We start from the raw sequence: 10,585 nt of genomic DNA on the forward strand, positions 1-10,585 counted from the left end.
GTTCCAAAAACGATGACCTCCGCCAATCCATAATCGCGTGCTTGCTCCCTCCCTCCCCCCTCCCTCCACTGATCGCGATCTTCCACTCTGATCTGCTTTCCTCTCCAGCGATGACGTGATCTCCTCCGACATGAGTTCCTCTCTGGTGATGATAATCTTCTCTACTTCCCCTTCTCTATTTTGTTGTCGATCTGCTCTCCTCTCCTCGCCACCGCCTCAAGCCGCAAGGCTAGCGTGCCTTGGCCCTAGCAGAGAGGTTGGCCGTGAGCTTGACCGGCTGCAGTCAAACTCACAGTCTCATCCCTTACCATGCCCAAGGATGACCTCAGCTTAGACGACCTCAGTTGAGCCGGCATCAGCCGGGTCGACCTCAGCTTAGCTTTAGTGTGACTCTTATCTTTACAATTAATGATTTTCTTTCTTTTTTGCTACATTAAACTTATCTAATCGCTAATGATTCAAGGAATGCTTGTGAGTAGAAGAAATGCTTGTGCCTCTTTACGATGTGTGGAGACAAATTCATTGCCTAAGCATGGCTGGACTCCGACTTCTTTGCTTGATTGTTATCTAATATCCATGGTTAATTATTAAATTCGAGTAACTATTTACCATCCCAATTATTCTACTAGTGGAATTGTTAAATTTGATTGGATTTTCTTAAAGTGAAAAAAAAACAATATCAATGGTGCATTCTTTTCCGGATCAAATTTGAGTTCGCATTAATTAATGGTTAACGAAGTAATTAAATTATTCCTTAGGTGATTAATTGAACGATATTAATTTGAATAGGAATAATTAAAAATAAGATTAGGAGTATCCTTTTAAATTAAAAATTAAGAATAAAGAAAATAATAAATCAACTTAGTAGACAATATATATTTGTACAATACTATAAATGTTGATTTTAATATGTACATATTTAAACCAACATATATTTGCACAATATTTTCAGGTATACTATATTTTCTGAGCGTTTATTTCCATCCCTCTACTATCTTCTATTTTAGTGGTACTGCATTTCAGGTATACTATATTTCAAGTATACTGTATTTTAGTTTAAGTTTGAGTGCTAGTAATAAAATTTTAATATGTTTTAATGATGTAATTGAGTTTATGTTATAACTATATGCATGTTAGCTCATAGATGTTTATTAATTTTGCAAATTTATTTCATAGGTTATAATGTATATGAATAAATCTTATTGTATATGAATAAAGTTTGGATATACACTAGGTTAGAAAATGAGTTTATTACTGATGATTTTTTTTTTGTTGGAGTTGAAGAGTTTGCGAATTTTGCGAATTCAAAAAGTTTGAATGAAAATAAGTTAAAATGTGCGTGTAATCATTGCAAATGTGGAAATATAACTTTCCGTGATGAGGATACTATGAAAGTACATATATGTAAAAAAGAATTTGTTCCAAATTATTACAACTGGTACAGTCATGGAGAACCTTATATGTTTGAGCCAATTGGACATTTTGGTGGTTCATCATTTGTCCTTATTGTTCAACTGGAATCATCATTTAATGATAATATAATGTAATCAATAGTTTACGATATGATGAATTCATTTAATCATAGCAATGTAGATGAAATACCAACACCTGAAGTACAACATCTATATGATATGTTAAAGGTTAGTGAAAGAGAAGTGTGGGAAGACATTCCTTCTGGTCATTCTCAACTATCAGCTACTACAAGACTATTAAACATCAAGGCAAAACATCATTTCCCAAAACGTTGTTACGATGGCATTTGCCAATCAATGTCTGAGTTGCTCCCTTTCGATAACATAATGACTAATTGCTTCTATAATACAAAGAAATTAGTTAGGGGTTTAGGTTTGCTTGTTGAAAAAATTGATTGTTGTATAAATAACTACATGATCTTTTAGAATGAAGACAGTGAGTTGATTGAATGCAGAATGTGTAATCATCCTCTTTATAAGCAGCGCAGTCGCATATCAGGGAAGAAGAACAAAAAGTTACCATAGAAAGTTATGTACTACTTTCCGTTAACTGCTAGACAGTAATGCTTGTGTGCATCTGCTGCAATAGCAAACCACATGAGGTGACATCATGGGCATGTACATAAAGGATATATAATATGTCATCCCTCTAACTCATCTGCATGGAAACATCTGTTGGGATTCAATCAAAGTCCAACATTGGAAAGATTTGGGAAAGATCATGAGTTTAAAACGATGTAGGATATCTCCATTGGTTTGAGACATTTTAGGGAGAGCCCAAAAGCAAAGTTATGAGGGTTTAGGCTCAAAATGGACAATATCATGCCATTATAGATATATGTGGACATCCTTGGGCACAACAAATGGTATCAGAGCCATGATCCAAACCAGATGCTATGTGGGGGGCCTTAAATAAAGTTGAGGATAGGCCCGAGCTAGTCATGAGTAACTAGATGCTCGTGGGGAGGTCCGGAGTAAGTCAAGATGATTAGATGCTTGTGAGAAGGCCCTGGAGCAGGTCAGGGTGACCGGATGCTCGTGGGGAGGCTCAAAGCAGGTCATGAGTGACTGGATGCTCATGGGGAGGCCTGAAGTAGGTCAGGGTGATCAGATATTTACGGGGAGGGCCAAAGCATGTTAGGGTGATTGGATGCGGATGCCTGTGGGGAGGCCTAGAATAGGTCAGGGTGACTGGATGCTCGTGGGGAGGCGCAGACCATGAGAGTAATTGTGGTCCTTCATTTGAGGGGAGGATTGTTAGAATTCAATCAAAGTCCCACATTAGAAAGATTTGGGAAAGATCATGAGTTTAAAAATATGTAGAATACTCCAGTGGCATGAGACCTTTTGGGGAGAGCCCAAGAACAAAGCCATGAGGGTCTAGACCCAAAGTGAATAATATCATACCATTGTGGAGATATGTAGACATCCTTGGGCACAACATCATCTTGATACAATATTTTTCTCCTTTACATTGGAACCACGTAATATAAGATCGGAACTTTCAACAAATGGATTTAAGCTATTTGCTAAATCTAATAGCAATAATCATTTTGGCCAGTCATATTAACATCATATAACTTACTGCCATGGATGCGCATGAAAAACGAATTCAAGTGTCTTACTGTACTTATTCTAGGTCCAACGAATCTGAAAGAGAAGATAGATGCTTTCTTATAACCTCTAATTGCATGCCGAGCTGAATGAATTATGAAATGTAGGGTTGGAGACTTATGATATTACAAGTAAAACTAATTTTACCCTCTATGTTACTTTATTATGGACAATTAGTGATTTTCTAGTATATTCAATATTATCAGGATGGAGTACCGCTGGTAAATTAGTATATCCACATTGCATGATAGAGTCTGATGTAATTTCATTACCTTATAATGGAAAGGTATCTTGGTTTGATAATAATCATAAATTTTTACTAGTTGAGCATACCTTTAGGTGAAATAAGAAAGATTCACTACAAGAAAATTGAGATTCTACAACACTTAAAAGACAACGTTTTTTTAAAAAAGCGTTGTCTTTTTTCTTTTAACAACGCTTTTAGTGAAAAACGTTGTCTTTATTTTTTATTTCTTTTTAAAGACAACGCTTTTTTAAATATGCGTTGTCTATTGATTTTTTTTTTATATCAAAGATAACGTTTTTCAAAAAGCGGTGTGTTTAAGTATTGTCTATTGCATAATTTTTTTAGTATACATATGTAGACCAAAGCATGATTTTTTACAAGTGCCCACAAAACCCTCCTCCCTCAAACCCACGCGAAGCTCCACGACCCTAGCTCCACCGCCGAAACCCACAGTGATTTTTCCCTCTGCCTAACCCACCGGCGAAACTCATCTCCACGACCCTAGCTCCACCGCCGAAACCCATAGTGAAACCCTAGCTCCTCCCCAAACTCATCTCCATGAAAACTCATCTCCACCGAAACTCATCTCCATGAAAAACCTAGCCTCCAAAACCCTCAGCTCGCACCTAACCTCCTCCACCACATCTCCACACCGGCCGGGACCTAGCCTCCTCTGCCACTCCTTCATGCCACCAGCGACCTAGCTTCCTTTGCCACTCCTCCACGGCGCCTACGACCTAGCCTCCTCCGCTTAAAAATCTGAGGTGATCTTCCTCTTTTTGATGTCAACTTACACATTGGAATATAGCTGCCCAATTTTGTTGCTGGAAAGATAATTCATTTGGATATTACAATTTCTTTTCTTTTCTATTTGAATTTTTGGTCACTCCATCGCATTGAGTTATGCGTGGCAAATAACTTGTGTTGGTAAAATGGAGTTACCTGTCTACCTCATGGATCAACTCACTACGGACGAAATCGTTTTCCATAAGTCCTGTTTCAAGTGCAATAACTGCAAAGGAACCCTCACGGTATCGTCGTTCGCCTCTATCTGTGTTCTCCCTTTTGGAATTTTATGTTGTTATTTGAACTTTACTTTGTTTGTAATCATCTCTTTTCATTGGAAGTAGCGAGTTTAAGTAAGATGTGTTCGTCTGATGCGTTCCAAATAACTTGGAATGTCGAGATTCCTAGTAAATGATCAATGTTGTAGATTTGATATTCGAGCTAGTTCTGTAGAGTAAATAAATATTCCATTTTTGGATCATGATAAAAGTAGAAATTTTGTCTTCGTATCTTGTCACTCATGTTATGCAATCCAATAGTTGACTCCTTTATAAATTTATTGTTAAAAAAAATACAATTTTGTCTACAGTCTTTCTTTGGGTTGGAAACTTAGTAGCACTAAATTGCTTTAGGTAGTATCCTCAACAAAATATATATCAAGATTGAGTAAATCTAGAATGATTCATTGCTTGATAGCATATAGTGAGCAATATTACTATTCAAGTGAGAGCAATATTAATTCTGATAGAATATTGCTAGGTATGATAATTAACCATTGTCAGTTAAATAAGTTAAATCATGTTATGAGAAATTTCAATCATTTTTTGGAAAGCAGTTGGTAATTGCATAAATAGTGATTTAGCATTCAGAAGAGTTTTTCTACATCTTTTATTTGTTTCATCTTTTGTTTCTTTAATGGAAGGTGCTTTGTATTACAAGCCTCACTTTGAACAGCTCTTCAAGGAATCTGTTTTAGCTAAAGGTCATTATTTGTTGCCTATATATAAGTTCATTATCTTGTTTTAGCTAAAGTAAACAAGATTTTTTTAAGTGATTTTTTAATGAATTATTTGTTGTCGTTAAGTGTTGTGTTTTGTCTATATTTTTATTTTCTTTTAATGTCAATATTCCTAAAAGTAAATAAGATTTCTAATGAACTGTTTATTTTCTCCAGCACTTACTGAGGGTTGGAGGGTATGTGACATGCATCTTCCTCAGGATTGGAGGGTATGTGACATGCATCTTTTAATGTCAATTTTATTAGTAAAATTATCTATGGTAGTTCACATCAATGTTCACTAAATTTTTTTATTGTGCCAAACTCCAAGAAACAAGTACATTTTTTTGGTATTCCTTTCCATTGTCATTAAAAAAGTTTTTTAAATGGATCTCAGTTTCATGGTTGTAACTAAATTGATAACCTCATATGTAACCTTATTAGAATAATGATAGTCCCTACAACATGTCAATGTGGCTCTTATTCTTTCTAAAATCTACAGAGATTCAAAGATATGAGAGAAATACATGGAAGAAGCCGTGATGATAGGCAGAAAAGAGAACAATTACGCCAAGAGAAGGAAATGTCCAAGTTTGCATAAATGTATCCTATATACTTTTGCTTTCTTACACCTCCCTGCACTTTTATTTAATTTTCTTTTCCTGTGTATATATGTGTGTGAACCATAGAACGTCATATCTTATCTACATGTTTATTTACTATTTTGTAGGGCAGATGCACATAGACAACGCCAACAATAGCAACAACAACAACAACAACATGAAGGTTTTGGGACCTCCTGCGATGTTAGTGCACCCAAGGTTTTTTCAACAGTACTACAACAGGATCAGTGACAAGATATGAAATTTGGCTTTTTTTAAGCAAGGCAATGCCAAGGTGGGTTATTTTGGATCCCATCTTGTTAATTAGGGTTTTGTTTTTGTTACTGTTAAGTTTAGGAAACTGTATAATGTAAGCTGTGTTGTTACAACATAGTTTGTCGATCAAATATCAGATACAACAATGCTTGATAATAACCCTTATTATCAAATGATTGAGTTGTCCAAATGTATTTTGCTTGTCATTAGTAGATCATTACGATAAGTTGATATAGAACTTCAATCTTGTTACTTTTCACCTATATTTTAGTATATTATTTTTGGTGTACATGACAGTTTGTGGGTGCTTTTTTGTTGTTGTGCTTTGCATACTGTTTATGAGGAATTGGCTTGTGAACCACAACAAATTTCTTACTAATTGTTGTCACCATAGGTCCACTAATGACCCTTGTCAAGTTTTGATTTATCTCATATGTACCTTAATCCAGATTTTCTAATTGTTGTATGGTGTGAATTGTGACCTTTGTTTTTAGTTTTTCTTTTGCATAATAATGATGGTATTATTTTCTGTGGCAGATACACAGTGGTAAGTGTTTTGTCCCAGTCTCAAGCTAGCAATACTTTTTGAGTGTATCTAGTAGAAGTAAGCATGCAGATTGTTCCCTTCGAGATCGGCTAGCTATTTTGTTCTTTTTTGTTTTAAATTTGAATTTCACTATCTACTTTGAAATAGAATTATTTAGTATTTGAAATCATTAACTGAATTCTACTTTGTAGCTGAATTCTCTTGTAAATATTAATATTTACTTTGTAGCTGAATTCTATTATTTTGGTATGAGTTTGAAATCATTAGCCAAGCTAATTAACTGCTATTATATGTCAAATTTGAATCTGGATATGGTAAAAGAAAAATAATAGCTTTGTAAATATAAAAACAATGATTTTGGAAATAGATTTTTTTATTTTAAAAAGACAACGCTTTTAAAGCGTTGTAAAAATGTTGTCTTTGTCAAAAACAACAACGCTTTTAAAGCGTTGCAAAAACGTTGTCTTTGAAAAAAATAACAACGTTTTTAAAGCGTTGCAAAAGCGTTGTCTTTGCTATAAACCACAACGTTTTTAAAGCGTTGTCGTAGAGCGGACTTTTAACAACAGTACTTTTAACAACGCTTTTTCACCAACAAAGACAACACTTTTAAAGCGTTGTCTATTAGCTTTTTTCTTGTAGTGATTTCATTAAGAATAAAATGTTCAGAAAACTTCCACCATTAATTAAGTCAAGTGAAGAAATCATTGAGGACATAGATAACTATGGATTTGTATAAATAACTCAGGCTGGTTCTAATGAATTAAATAAATATATTGTTAGACAGTACAAGTGTGGTTGGAAGAGAAAAAAAAATCATATTTTGAAAGTTTCCATATTAGAAGTATCTGCTAATTTGACATAATTCATATGTGATGCACGTGGAGTAGATTTTTTTTGATAATATTTTCAATTTTATGATGAATATTATGGGAAAAATTAATGACATAACAAAATCACATGAGAATTTGAAATAATTAGTTAACAGACCTAAGTTACATCCCGAGCGGCAGGCTCCTTCCTAGAAGTTGCTTCGCCCGTTAACTCCGCGGGAGAGGTCTGAGCAGCCGACTCTCCAGCGCCCGCCTCGCTCTCACCCTCGTGAGAGCCGACCGGAGCGATGTCCAGTAGCTCCATATCTTTGGCCGCTGCAGCCTCGATCGCTTCAACCTTCTTCTTCAGGATCCCGAACAGCACGGACTCCATTACGATGTTCGCTGCGAAAGAAAAGGAAGAAAATCAGTTAGACTCAAGGTAAATGCACAAGTGAACTTCTTACCAAAGCTGCTCGGAAGCTTGGTTTGGCTCGGACTCAGGCCGAACATGTACATCACCCCTTATGGTAAAAGCTTGTTGATATCGAGCTTGAGGCCGGCCAGCATATTTGCGGCTTGGAGGTAGTCCTGTCGGGTCTTATACCTCTTTAGCTCGGGAGAAGTTGGTGGTCCGACCCGCCACTTGGTTAAAAAGGAAGCCGCCCGGGGAGAAGAAGGAAAAAAGAAGTACTCCTTCCAATATTTGTTGGAGGAGGATATCTTATCGAAAAAGACTAAGCCAATTCAAGACTGGATCAGATATGTGCCCCGCTTGGATTACTTGGGGTAATAGAAGTAGTAAAAAACCTCCGGACGGAGGGGAATGTTGTGGATTTTGAATAACACAACAACTTCACATAAAAGGCGGAAGGAATTAGGTACAAGCTGGCCGAGCGGAATGCCAAAGAAATTACAAACTTCAACTACAAAGGGGTGGAGAGGAAAGCGCAGCCCGGACATAAACTGATCGTCGGAAAAAATAAATTGTGTCGCGCGGCGGTTTGTGTGGCCGGTCGGAAGGTGAGGGCAGAATGATTTCGAGAGTAGAAGGAAGGTCAAAGGCATTGACCAGACCCTCCACGTCCCGCGCGTTGAACCGCGACTCCATGGTCGTGTACCATGGGTCGGGGGCGAGCTCAAAGGGCTGAGAGGTGCTGGCCATCGCCGGAACAATATGAAGAGCGAAGGCTGAAGAAAAACGGAAAGGTTGATAAGGAAGAAGTGCGGAACAATGCCAGCGGAGCACAGCACCGCTAGAATGCGAAGAAAAGCACGAAAAGAACGAAGAAACGGTGGGCAAAGAGTCCTTACAGAAAGATGGTCGGAGAAGAAGGCGAGTGGCTGGAAGGTTGAGGACGAGTTCACCGGAGCACTGAACAGGATGGAACAGAAGCCTTCGGATGCACGCACGCGATAACGTGAAGCGGCAGAGGAAGAAGAGATGGCCTTATAAAGGTTGGGCTCAACCGATCGAAGCCGTCCGATCCAGGTCACGGGATCCAAGGAGCAGATCTGACCGTCGAATTCAAACGCCAAAGGTCACATCAGCCCTGACAGCTCGAGCGAGCGGTGACGGTTGCGTGGCCACATGGCGCCCTCTCATGGGTCGCATTTAATGAGCATCATTACGCAGGCGTGGTCGCGTGCTCAGCCTTAATGGTGAGGATTTGCACAAATTCCGGGGAGATTCTAGGGACATCAGCATGGACCAATGTCGGGGCGGCGGGACAACCACTGGCAAACAAAACTTTCCAAGTGCAGCAGGTGTCAGGCCGAGCGGCAAGCCCACTTGCGCAGTTCCCGATCGGATAGACACTAACATCAGTAGCAGAATGGCAGGCGTGTCACCAGGCCAATGGTCCAGTTAGTCGGACTTGCAGCCTCCTTCGACTAGACTTGAAGGGAATGCACGTGATCCGGTGGTAAGGATCGATGGCCCACATAGGAAGGGGTCAACGACACGGGAGAGTCAAAGTCAAGATCAAACTTGGGACCCGGCTGATCGGGGGAAGTCACTTGGCCGACCGACCGGAGTAAATCCCGGGCCGGCGCGAAGATAGCTCGACCTCGGGTCGAGCTTCCGACGCTCACGAGTTTCCCTTATAGAGGAACCGTTGAGCTAAGCGGCCGATCCGCTCGGTCGAACTGCAGATCAACCAGCTCGTACTCCCGTTCGAGTATGTGACCGAGCGGCCTTCTCGCCAGGTCTGATGCACATACATACCCGAGCGCCCTGGAGGCCGAGCGGCCATCCCGTCTGACCCAGTAAGAGACAAAAGACTTAGAAGAGGACAAAAGGGCAGCTAGTGATATCATTCTCGAGACACCTGCCGCCGACAAACAGCATGGTCGGCGGTCGGGCCGTACCGAGGATCGTACGGTGGAAGTTTCCACTGTCATGGCGGAGATATGCTCGGACGGTTACAGTATGGCGTCAGACACGCTTTTCTGACACAACCATTCTGAGATATGCTTTGAGGAGTGTGCACGCCTCGAGAAGCGTTCACGCGCCTCTCCGGGGTCCTATATAAGGACCTCCAGACTTCGGCGGAGGTATGCTTTTCTCATCTACTGTAGACATAGTCTCGTTATTTTGCCTCTGTTTCATCTCGCCGTTGCCTGACTTGAGCGTCGAAGGGTCGCTGCCGGGAATCCCTTCCCGGCGCGGCTTTGTTGCAGATCCACCGGAGGTTCACGTCATTGCGGAGATCACCCGAATGCAGCAGAGAGCACCACGTCTCCAGTTTTCGTCGACTTAGTGCTCGGACAGGATCAATAAGAATGGTCCAAATTTAATATTTCCCATCAATGATTCAATTCCAATCAAATATTATAAAATACAGAAAAATCAATATAATTTTTAAAATTCTAATAAAATTTCAAAAAAATCTATTTAAAAACTAAAACATTATTTCTTTTAAAATCTTCAGAAAGTCTTGAAATTTTAATTAAAAAAAAATCTGGAGATCATAGAATCCCCGATAAATTACTAAACCAATCACATAAGTAACTTTCAAACCTGTTACATCACATATCTCATATTTATTTTACCCTTTCACATTCACTTGTACCTACCCAATCAATTATTACAGTATAATAATAGATTCAAGATATTACTGTACTAATAAACATTATCCTGAATCGATTGCTATTGTAGCAATCGGATTGGTATTCATAAAATTATTATCCTCAATACAGCATATACAAATAATATTTGAGAACATGAATA

General features: G+C 38.9%; 1 long non-coding RNA gene across 1 annotated transcript; it reads left to right on the forward strand.

Moving 5' to 3' along the window:
- Positions 1 to 5,290: 5,290 nt before the first annotated feature.
- On the forward strand, positions 5,291 to 5,897 carry LOC122039752. Its single transcript, XR_006128363.1, has 3 exons — positions 5,291 to 5,346; positions 5,621 to 5,719; positions 5,847 to 5,897. It is a non-coding gene; the product is annotated as an uncharacterized LOC122039752 (long non-coding RNA).
- The last annotated feature ends 4,688 nt before the right edge of the window (positions 5,898 to 10,585 follow it).

Source organism: Zingiber officinale, chromosome 2A, assembly GCF_018446385.1.
Source record: "Zingiber officinale cultivar Zhangliang chromosome 2A, Zo_v1.1, whole genome shotgun sequence".
Taxonomy (NCBI): Eukaryota; Viridiplantae; Streptophyta; class Magnoliopsida; order Zingiberales; family Zingiberaceae; genus Zingiber; species Zingiber officinale.